Raw genomic sequence first — 12431 nt, 5'->3', positions numbered from 1 at the left:
GCCATTTTGTCAGATTCTGCTCTCCGTAGAGATACAGATTCAAAGTAAGTAGCCCTCTCTCATATCACAATCCTCGGTTATTTAAAGACTACTAAGTCAGATCTATTTTTAAGAGCACCGCTTCTCCCTGTCCTTACACTTGCATTATCCACTTTGGTCAGGAGGAGTGAAACTATTGGGGCATGTTTGGCAGAGGAACCGGCATTTGGAAGTGTCATGGGGGGCTGCTCATCCAGTCAGAGGGTCCTCACGCAGCCAGATACTATACACGCTCCGTTCTTTTTAATAAAGGGGATGGCAGAATTTATGCAAATTAAAATCTGACGAGAAGATGAAAATCCCTAACTTTTAGCCTCACCACTTATCAGGACATGGTCACAGTGTTGTTCGCAGGTAACAAGTGACCTAGTCTAGGAAAAGACATTTTCTCTTTTCTCCCTGGCTTTTTATTTCTCCCACTGGCAGACTTGGCAGCAAGGATTCAGTCATTTGCCACAGCCACGCAAAGGACCCCGAATAACCCACAATGTGAAGGAGAGATAGTAGATTGCATTTTCAGTATCCAGTAATTTGCGAAGTCTCTTCTGCCCCTGTTTTAATTCCCCTGAACTCTGTTTCCTGTCTGCCATCAGCTGTTTGCACCTTTGTGTGACTAAATCAATGTGTGTCCTCTCTCAGGGGCACTTGTATCTTTTTTTTAATGTTTATTTATTTATTTTAAAAGAGAGAGAGAGAGAATGTGAACAGGGGAGAGACAGAGAGAGAGAGAGAGGGAGGGAGAGAGAGAATCTCAAGCAGGCTCCTCTCTGTCAGCGCAGCGCCTGACGCGGGGCTCAGTCTCACAAACTGTGAAATCTGAGCCGAGATCAAGAGTCAGATGCTTAGGGGCGCCTGGGTGGCGCAGTCGGTTAAGCGTCCGACTTCAGCCAGGTCACGATCTCGCGGTCTGTGAGTTCGAGCCCCGCGTCAGGCTCTGGGCTGATGGCTCGGAGCCTGGAGCCTGTTTCTGATTCTGTGTCTCCCTCTCTCTCTGCCCCTCCCCCGTTCATGCTCTGTCTCTCTCTGTCCCAAAAATAAATAAAAAACGTTGAAAAAAAAAAAAAAAAGAGTCAGATGCTTAACCGACTGAGCCACCCAGGCAAGGGGCGCTTGTATATTTAAACTCTTCTCTCTGAGTAAGGAATGAGAAAATGTATCCTTTGTCACAGAGGCTAATGGTCTCCTGGTGACAGGTTATGTTATGTACCCCCTCGAATGGCCTCGTGGGATTCCTGCAGCCATTGCCTACGGGTTCACACTGATATCCTAGAGGAGGGACAGACTCTTCCAGTAGAATGTGAGGCTTCCAGCAGAGCCTGTGCAATTTGCAGGTTTCCAGAGAGCAAAAGTATCCAGAAGTCTACCGTCACCCCAACCCCACCCTCTGCAGAACATCCTTCGTCATTTTAAGAAGGTAAAACGAGACAGCCAGAGCGGGGGACGAGATGGCAACTTCTGGTTTATTCTGACAGCCAGTGTGTAGGGAGCTCTGTGTGGGGAATATGACTCACTAGCCTCGGTCATGACTCTGAGCCCAGGATTCACAAGTGTTCCAAAGTTAGCAACCAACCTTGTACGCCCACAGAGTAGTAAGACGCTTCCCATTGAAAACACTCAACCAATGGGGAAATACATGGAGAAAGAGAAGGTTAAAGGAGCTGTGGATTATTATAGTTTTTTCAGTTAGCCTGGAAAATCTTTCTAGAGAATATAGTCTTCTCTGCTTCACCATTTACTACCCTATTCATCCACCCATTCAAAAAGTTTTTACTGGAAGATTCCCAATGCCTAGCACTGTTCTGGGTGTGAGGGAGGCAGCAATAATAAAGGAGTCCTTTTTCTCATGGAAATCACAATACAGTGGGGAAACCGTGGGAGAATGATTTCATCTCTTATAGTTTCCTCATCTACAAAATGGGGATAATACTGTACTGCTTCATTGGATAAGGTGTGTAAAACAGTCATCAGGGTGCCTGACCTCAGCAGACATTTACCTAATGTTAGCTGCCGGCTTCTGTTGAGGAATAACTGACGTGTGATTAAGATCATCGGTGTCCTGGGGGCACCTGGGTGGCTCAGTCAGTTAAGCGTCGGACTTCAGCTCAGGTCATGATCTCGTGGTTTGTGGGTTTGAGCCCCATGTCAGGCTCGGAGCCTGGAGCCTGCTTCGGATTCTGTGTCTCCCTCTCTCTCAGCCCCTCCCCCACTCATGCTCTGTCTCTCTCAAAAATAAATAAACATAAAAAAATTTTTTTAAAAATCACCACTGTCCTGATGTGCCCATTGGCGCCATAGTCCAGTCTCCCCACTGGGAGCCCAGGGCCTCAGCAAAGCTGTAGCTGGGAACTTAGCCCCACTGTGGATGGTACCAGAGGTGCTGAGCTCAATAGAAGCCTCCACCGCGTTAGAAAAACCTCCTCACTCTCTAAAAGGAGCTGGCTGGGTAATCAGTTACCGCTTGGTGCAGATAATGGTGGTGACGATGATAAGAATCCGCAAAGTATAGGGGAGCCTGGGTGGCTCATTTGGTAAACGTCCAAGTCTTGGTTTCTGCTTGGGTCATGATCTCATGGTTTGTGGTTCATGCCCCACGTTGAGCTCCATGCTGGCAGTGCAGAGCCTGCTTGGGATTCTCTGCCCCTCCCCTGCTCATACTCTCTCTCTCTCTCTCTCAAAATAACTAAATAAACTTTAAAAAAATTGTTTAAAAAGTATCTGTAAAATGGGGTGCCTGGGTGGCTCAATCGGTGAAGCGTCTGACTTCGGCTCAGATCATGATCTCACAGTTTGTGAGTTCGAGCCCCGTGTTGGGCTCTGTGCTGACAGCCCGGAGCCTGGAGCCTGCCTCAGATCCTGTGTCTCCCCCCTCTCTGCCCCTCCCCTGCTCATGCTCTGTGTCTCTCTGTCTCTCAATAATAAATAAACATTAAAAAAAAAGTATCTGTAAAGTGTAACTCAATTTTATAGTCAGTCATTTTATGGATTCAATGTTCTAGTCACCATTCATTTCCTCTTCAGTGCAGGGAACCACCCAATCTGACAGTTGCACAATGAAAAGAAGGTCTGAGAATGCCAAGGTGTGTCACTGGTTGTGGTCCCGCAGCCAGAAAGGGCAAAGGTGGATTGCCAAACCAGGGCTACCTAACTTCAGCTGAGAAACCCTGCTGCCTTCAGGCCTGCAATTTCTCTAGACCTCAGTTCTTCTCCTGGGTCTCTTCCTTGGTGAGGTCTCTGGATGCCTGCAGGCACTGATAGTTTCTGGTTTGAGTGCTTGCCTAAAACCGCTTACAAGTATCTGTTAACACAGTCTCATGGTATTATCACTACTCATTTGTGAATTTCTTTGTTTAATTTTATTTATTTTGTTTAACTGTACTCTTCTTTTTTTAAATGTGTTTATTTTTGAGACAGAGAGGGAGAGAGAGAGAGAGAGAGAGCATGAGCAGGGGAGGGGCAGAGAGAGAGGGAGACACAGAATCCGAAGCAGGCTCCAGGCTCCCAGTTGTCAGCACAGAGCCCGACGCGGGGCTCGAACTCACGGAGTGTGAGATCATGACCCGAGCCGCTTAACAGACTGAGCCACCCATCAGCCTCCTTTGTATGATTCCAGGCAAGAGCCTGAAATACTTCTGCTACCAGCCAGTTTCTCAGTCTCATTAACAAGGGGCAAATCTTCCTCAGGGAGAAACAGTTTAAACACACAATGAGAAGCAGTAGTTTGCTCTAAGCAGCCTTGACAAGGTGCTTTAGATCATTGCTAAGTTTCTCTCCAGTTCTGGAGTTCTAGAATCTCAACTTTCTTGAGCCAGAGATAGTTTGAAGGGTGGGGGGGGAGGGGCGAACAAACTCAGCAGGGAGAGGAAAAAAGAAAAAAAAATTAGATGGCTTAGAAAGTGAGTATAGAGTGCGAGAAAAGCTTTGAGATTTTTCCGTTTGGAGATTTGGCTGCATTTAGAGCCGGTTTTCGGCTCTGCTGGGTTCACCTTTCTAAAAGGCATGCCGCCGTGGAACTTTAATCAGCTCACCCATCTAGCTAGCTGGTATGGCTTGAAACCAGCAAAGAACCAGGTAGTCAGGTCTGGCTCCTTGCTGTGCCTGCTGCTATTTCCAGCAGACCTGATCTGCACATCCCTAATTCTTTGTGGTCTTCGATGGCCTCCTTTCCCAAGGCCACTAAGCATTCTCCTGTCCTTTTACGTGGTCTTCTCTGTGTCGAGGTGTCACAGAGCCAGACGAGCTGGTGTGAAATCCACCACAGGTTACTTATGTGACCCGAACATGTTTCACCTCTCTGGGCTTCGATTTTCCCCTCCATGAAATGGGCCCATATTAACCTATTAGCCATTACAGAGTTCCCATGAGAATGAAATGTGTGCACGCATACGTGATCATACTTAAACATTAATCGAAAAGCTTTTGTGTAGGGATTAGGTACACGTCCGGGTGTGCCGCCGAGTAGCTGTGGGAACTCAAGCAAGTTACTTGACATCTCTGTGCCTCAGTTTCCTCATTCATAAAATGGAGATAATAATAATACCATCTACTCCAATGCCTTGGGGTAGTGATTAAGTGAGCTAAGAAGTAGAAGATGCTTGGAATAGTCATTGGCAGGTGGCAATTATGTGTGTCAGCTGTTACTATTATTATTAACACGACACAACACACCCAGCATAATGCCCGGGAAGCCCTGATACCTTTGGTACTGAACTTGCTGTCTGTCCTCTGGAGTGCCTCCCTTTCTAGTTGTCCTGCTCAGCTGAGCCTCTCTCCAGCTGATAGGAAACTGGGGCTCCAGGGGCTGTTCAGCAATCAGACGTTGAAGGCCCACGTTTGGTGGTCCAGGTAGGTGAGCACATGGGTCCAGAGGAGACCAAAGCCCTGAGAAGGACCAGCAACCTTCACTGCCTTCATTCCATTCTTTGTCCAGGGCTCTAGCCCCAGGGACACCCCCAAGAGGGAAACTAGAGTGTGTGACCTGGGGGCCCTCCCAGGAAGCACGCAGGTTTGCTGCTTCCCTGAAGAGAGGAGTCCCCAAAACAGATTGTAACCCTATAGGGTTATATACATATATATTTAGTTTATATAGTATATATAGTATATATAGTATATATGGTTTATAGTATATATCGTTTATATAGTATATATAGTATATAGTATTATATTTAGCCAATGAATAAACTGGACCCAGTATATAGTATATACTATAGTATATGGTATATAGTATACAGTATACTTTATAGTATATACAGTTTATAGTATATATAGTATATAGTATATATAGTTTATATAGTATATATAGTTTATATAGTATATATAGTATATATATATATATAGTATATATAGTATATATATATAAAGTTCATTTATTTTCAGAGAGAGAGAGAGAAAATTAGTGGGGAAGGGGAAGAGAGAGAGGGAGAGAGAGAATCCCAAGCAGGCGCTGCGATAACAGTGTGGAGCCCGATGCAGGGCTTGAACCCAGAAACCATGAGATCATGACCCGAGCCGAAACCAAGTGTTGGATGCTTAACCGACTGAGGCACCCAGGTACCCCTGTAGCCCTGTATTTTGTCAGCTCTGGCACATGTCAAGGAGGCTCTGGGTTCACTTTGGCAGGGATGTTTTTCTAAGTCTGCAACCTGAAGTAGGCTACGACTTCCAGTCTCAAGAATTCGGCTCTGCATGGAGCGCTAGGCTTCCACTTGCCAGCGGGGCTGCTGGTGCCCTGCCATCCAAGGAGACTGGCTTGGGGGAGGCTGCCGTGGGGGAGGGGGAGCCGGGCTGCCGGCCCAGCTGACCACTACGCTGGTCCAAGCTGGCTGTGCTGGGGCTGCATGGAAAATACTCTCTCACCAAATGGCAGAATCAATCATGTATTGGGCGCTTACTCTGCACAAGGCACTGTGGAGGGCACAGTGGAAACTAAGGTGTAACCCAAGCCCTTAAGGAAGTGAGGAATCTGGTGGAAAGAACAGAAGTACTTCAAGAGCAAACCAGGGGCGCCTGGGTGGCTCAGTCAGTTAAGCGTCCCTCAGGTCATAATCTCACAGTCCATGAGTTTGAGCGCCACGTCGGGCTCTGTGCTGACAGCTCAGAGCCTGGAGCCTGCTTTGAATTCTGTGTCTCCCTCTCTCTCTGTCCCTCCCCTGCTCGTGCTCTGTCTCCCTCTCTCTCTCAAAAAATAAACATTAAAAAAAATTGTTTTGAGAGTAAACTAATAAAAGCAGGATATTTGAAGTCATCAGCATGTCCTTGAAGATAAGAGTGACCTGTAAGAGTCCTAAAATTCCCGAGATTCTAGGTAGAGCAGACAGTGCCGGCAGAGGCAGGATACAAATACATCTCCTGTGTACTCGGCACTCTTCTGAAGCCTTTTACGTATATTAATTCATTTCGTTTTCACAGCAGCCCTTGGTAGTAGGCCTTATTGTCCTTATTTTCCACACGGGGAAACTCAGGAACAGGGAGGCTAAGGGACTAGCCTGAGATTACACAGGTAAGGAGTACAGAGCCAGGATCCAAACCCAGGCTCTCGGGCCCCAGACACCACGGCCTCACCCTCCTTGTTAAGCTACCTGGAGCCAGGGAGCGTGAACCCCAGGAATCACATAACCCGCTGGTTATTTCAGTGCATGAGGTTTTCCCCACAGATTCATCCCCGTGCCTGCCCTTCTCTCCCCCCACGGAGGTTGCTCATAGGTCTCGCATTCGATACCCTGAGGGAGAATCTGCTCGCTTTGTTCAGCGCCACCCAGGAAAGGAATCCCTCTCGGGGCACAGGACTCCTGCCAGGCCCCTCATAGGCTTTTGGCCAGCCTCCAGATGGCTGCCTTTGCGGAGGAGAGAATGCCAGTCCAGTCAGTTGTGACCAGGGTGGCAGGAGGTCATGTGGTACAGAGAAATCAAATGGTTCCCTGCAGCGCAAAAGAGCTTGACTAACACAGGAACCCGCAGGGAAGGGTGTGGAGGCTCCGCATCCTTTATCATGTTGAATTGTACTGTCTGCTAACACAGAAGTCTTAAAAAATACACACACAGACACACACACACACAGAAAGTATGTATGTATATATATGCACAAAGTATAGGGGATTGGTTGAATAAATTAAGGTACGCCCAAACAACAGATTACTGTACAGCTATTAAAATCACTGCTATATATTTATTAACATGGAAAGATGTTTTCAGTATGTCAAGGTCAACTTGAAAAGGAAAATGGATACTCTGATCCCATTTTCACTTTAAAAAATGTGTATTTGTGTGCAGAAAAAAAATTTCATTTATACACACAAAATATCAACGCTATCTTTGATAGGAAGGATTACAGATGAAACTCTTTCCTGTTTACTTATTTATATCTAAATTTTCTATAGTAAACATGTATTTCTTGTGTAATAAATGTATATCAAAAATCAAATCAAATGTTAAATAACCTTAATTTGTAAAAAGATTCATCTCACCTTAAACATGAGAAAACATGTCTGAATTTCTTGTTCTCTTTCCTTTTTGTCCCTCCTGGTTTTGGTGGAAAGCAAAGAGTATGCATTGTGGAGAATGATTCTAGGCCAGGAACTTACCTTTGAGTAATGGTTCACGAGAGCAAGAAGGGAGTTAAGAGATTATCTAGCCTGACCCCCTCTTTAGCCAATGAATGAACTGGACCCATAGGCTTAGCTGGTCTTCTAAGTGCCTGACAGCAAAAACTCAGCTGGAATCCAGGTCCTCAGATGTCCAGACTAGGGCATATTCTACACCATCATGTCAGACCATTATATTTACCCTCTAGACACAGAGACGGGACTGTAGTCATTTAGTGTGCAGGTGACAACTCTGAGCACAGAGTTAGCTATTAACACTGACCAAGATCAGTCCCTATTCTTTGGCTCTACTAAGAGGCAGATGTGGGACATTGGGTTAATGTACTGTAGATCCCACAGTTAGAGTTAAGACATTGTAGTGAGTGACAGGAAGATAATTCTGGCGCTCTCTTCTGGAAATCTCCTATCTGGAAAGCTCATGTGTGATTCCACATGAAGGCAGAGGCCTGGCCACAAGTCTTGTCCCCAGATTCCTTCCTCTTCTTCAGTAGCTGGGTCATGCATGCTGCCTGGAATATTTTCACTCTTCTTCCCAAGGCTCATCTTTCTGGAAAGTAGAGCAGTGACAGTAATTCAAAGTCAGCATCCTATAAACATTGTTCTTAGCCCTTTGTGAAACTAGGTTTGAGAAGCTGCACCGATAATATTGCTTCGTCAACTTCCCTAGAGAATTCTCAGCATTGGCACTATCTTATTAGTCAAGGCTTTTGGTTGCACACAATCAAAAAAACCTGCTTGAACTAGTTTAGGGGAAAGAGGGAATGTATCAGCTCATGGAATTCAAGGAAAGGTTGAGTATCTAAGCTATGCAAAGATCAGGGATACATGGAGCTAGGCCTCAGAAACCATGAGAATCAAAGACTTCAGTACCAGGCAGGCCTTTGTCTTTGCCTGTGGCCTCTGTTTCTCATTCACGGTTGCTTCACCCTCTTTCACGGCAACAGGCTACTCCACTTTCCATGGCCATATTTCCATCTGACAGTCTCTGTCACCAGAGATGAACTTTCCTGGTGATCTCTCACTTGTTCCAAGAGATCCCAATGGGAGGGCCAGTGTGGGTAAGCTATGGGCAGGGTGCTGAGTCATATAAGAACATGACAATTCCAACATGAACATGGTGTTTGTTTGTCTAGGGGGAAAAGTGCAGAAAACTAGGAGGTATTTGCTGAGACAAGGATATCCTGTTCCACCTCCTTAGAGATAATGAGTTGAGAAGAACCTGAACAATCAGATGATGAGTGAGAATCCTTAAGAAGTCAAAATAGAACTCCTGAGTGGGAGGTGCCTGGCCGGGGATATCCATTCTCACAATGATTGACACCTAGTGGAAAGAAAAAGCATAAAACCTATAGCAAATCTATTTTTGACAGGGCCCCTAAAGAGGCACACCTGGGTATTTTAGGGCATGAGACAAGTTTCAAGAACTGTGCTCCCCCTTTCCCAACCCACTCTTAGACTACTGAACTATGGGGGTAACAATCCTGTAATTTTAACTGTATTTATAAATCCCTGATCCTTTATGTAGGGCTTTTTTCTATTCTGTGCTTAGTCTGAATGTTGCTATTTTCACAGAGGAAATCAGAGGAAAGAGGCTATAATTATAGGTCAAACACAAGTTCCGGAAGCAGCTAAGGCAGCAGAGAGCCTATGGCTCCCTGCCCTCTTCCAGGTTGCACCCTGGACGTCTACCCCTCTTTGCTCGGGCCTAGGTCAGCGCCTGTATCTTTATCCCCTTCTCTTTTCTCCCTTTGTTTTCCGGCTCAACAAAACACAAGACAGAAAGGGAAAGTTAGAAGTAAAAACCCATGAATTAAAATGGCACGATGCTTGGGCAGACCTGTCTTTTGGAGATAATTCAAATGGAAAAGAAAAGGAAAAAAAAAAACCATTTCAGGTCATTGGCCTTTTTAAACAGACCGCCGGCAATATTTACTCCTCCTGAAATAGCACAGTCACATGAAATAAAACCGTGTTCGGTAAAGCCCGCGAAACAAAAGGACAATTTACAGGCTGGCACACTCACTGAGGGCCCTCTGTTTGCCGGCCGGATCAGGACTTCTGCTTCCTGGTTCTCCTGGCCACCTTCAGCCCAAAGTCTGTGGGAGGTCTGTGGGGGTCAAGGTCAGACTGCCATGGAGACCCTCCTGGACTTTTTCCCCCTCATATAATTTGGGAAGGTAGCTGGAGGGTTGAGAGCAGGGCTCTGACAAGGATGTGGTGAATGTGGCTTCCATCATAGATCCAGTGTCCGGAAGCCTAGGTTGCAAACATCATAGGAGAAGCTGCCAGTGGTGCCTGTCACCCTCCAGCATGGCTGCCTCTGTCTCCTCTCTGTCCTTTACCCCCGACTTCTTTATGTGTTACCTACGCCTCCCATCTTCTCCTGTCTACTCTCCTCCATTTTCCCCTCGCCCTTTCTTATATCCCCTCTTTGCGTTGTCTCCTTTCCTCTCAATTCTTCTGGGGCCCCCAGTGGACCTTTACTGAGTAGTCGTGCTGTAGCCTGAAAGGTCTGCTCAGACTCCTGGTGGCGGGGTTAACCAGGCACAGACTAGGTCTGAGGTCATTGTGACTTCCCACTGAGACTCAAAACTCAATGAGAATTCAGGGGAACCTTCTTGGCCTCACTCTGAAACTCTTCTCCTCAGTTGCCCAAGATCCCTTTTAAAAAGCCAAAGCCAGGGGCGCCTGGGTGGCTCAGTTGATTAAGCATCCAACTGCTGATTTCTGCTCAGGTCATGATCTCATGGTTTGTGAGTTCGAGCACCCGATTCAGGCTCACTGCTGTCAGCATGGGGCCTACTTAGAATCCTCTGTCTCCCTCTCTCTGTGGCCCCTCCCCCACTCACATTCTCTGTCTTTCCCAAAAATAAATAAAACGTTTTAAAAAAAAAGCCATTTAGGGCACCTGGGTGGCTCAGTCTGTTGAGCATCTGACTCGATTTCAGCTCAGGTCATGATCTCACAGTTTGTTCGATCGAGTCCCATGTTGGGCTCCACACTGAGAGTGGGGCCTGCTTGGGATTCTCTGTCTCTGTCTCTCTGTCTCTCTGTCTCTCTCTCTCTCTCTCAAATAAACGTAAAATAAAATAAAACATAAAAAAAGAGCGAATGTAGCTGAGCCCGTCTGCTTTCACTTCTCCACGGCCAACACCTGCGTCTCTATGTCAAAGGGCTGTCCTCAGCCTGTCAGGATGTCCTTTGCCAGGGGACCCTGCAAGCTAAAGGGTCTGGACTGAACACACCAAAGGAGGAGCCCTCAGCCAGTGACTGACAGGTGCAGAGTACAAACATCTGACTCCAAGGGCTGACGTGCACTGTTGGTCCCTGGGGAGACTGGGCTCAGGTTACTCTCCGTGGGACTTCACTTGATATCAGTTCCTTCTGGGCTTCCGCGTACTCCCCACGCTACTTTCCCACACCCTTACTGGTTTTTCGTGGAAACACAGCCTTAAAAATCACTCTCACATCAATCCTTGTTTTAGGGTGTGTTTGTTTTGTCTTGGGCTCCTTCCTACCTTGGTCTGGAGTATCAGAGTGAATGAGAGAGAGGAAGGAGAGGAAGTCCAGGCCCTCCCTCAGGCACCCGAGGAGCCTGTCATTACAAGCTGAAGGTGGGATCTTCTGAAAGGCCTGGGGGAGCAGGGGCAGCGCTCAGGCAGGGAGGGAGGCCATGTCCCCAAGTCTGCACAGGACATACCTCTGGTGTATGTAGGGGGAAGGACCTGATAGGAACTGAATATCATTTGACACCTTAGGGTTTTCCACTTTGAAGAATAATAGATGATGAAACCGAGATGGGAGAACAGCATCTGCAAACTGGGCAGAGGCAGCAGCTGTGAGGCACTTCTCCCAAGTGGCTTCTGGGGAGCAGACGTCCATGAGCAGACTTGTGCCTGAGCACGTGGGAATCACCATCTTGGATGCCCAGAAAAACCTGAGAAAAGTAATGAAGTATTGATACATGCAATAACATGGATGGGCTTTGTAAACACGCTAAATGAAAGAAGCCGGATGCAAAAGCCTACATAGCATATGATTCCATTTACAGGAAATGTCCAGAACAGGCAAATCCATTCAGACAGAAAGTAGATTAGTGGTTGCCAGGGGCTGAGCAAGAGGGGAACAAGAGTGACTGCTTAATGGATAGGGTTTCTTTTTCAGTGATGACAAGGTTCTGGAATGAGTGACGATGTTTGCAAAACCTTGTGAATATACCAAAATCCACTAAACTGTGTGCTTTTTTTAAGTTTATTTATTTTCAGAGAGAAAGAAAGAGCACACTCAGGAAAGGAGCAGAGAAAGAGGGAGAGAGAGAATCCCAAGCTCCAGGAGCTCAAACCCATGAACCGTGAGATCATGACCTGAGCCGAGATCAAGAGCCAGTTGCTTAACTGACTGAGCCACCCAGCTACCCCCAAAACTGTGCACTTTAAAATGCTAAACCTGAAAGGGAGAGAGGGAGGGAATGAAGGAAAGAAGGAAAGGAAAAAAGGAAGGAAAGAAGGCAGGAAGGGAGGAGAGAGCGAATGAACAAAAGAATGGGAAACTTGGGGGCAGTGGAAGGAGGCGCTGGGGTCCTCATTCACCAGAGCTGCAAGTTAGTAAAATTTTGGATATTAATGTTATGCCCCTTCCTCTTTTGGGTGATGATTCGGATCATTAGTGTTATGCAAGTGTTGAAGGAGATCTGGCTATGTAGATTGTACATGGTAGGACCTCTGTGGCTGTACATGGTGGCCCTGGTCAGCTATATATTTCCGTAAACTTCTTTAGTATGTAGGGTCTCCACTG

This window comes from Panthera onca, chromosome F1 (genome assembly GCF_046562875.1).
Source record: "Panthera onca isolate mPanOnc1 chromosome F1, mPanOnc1 haplotype 2, whole genome shotgun sequence".
NCBI classification, from domain to species: domain Eukaryota; kingdom Metazoa; phylum Chordata; class Mammalia; order Carnivora; family Felidae; genus Panthera; species Panthera onca.
The sequence above is the reverse complement of the archived record's forward strand: the minus strand, read 5'-3'. Positions refer to the sequence as shown.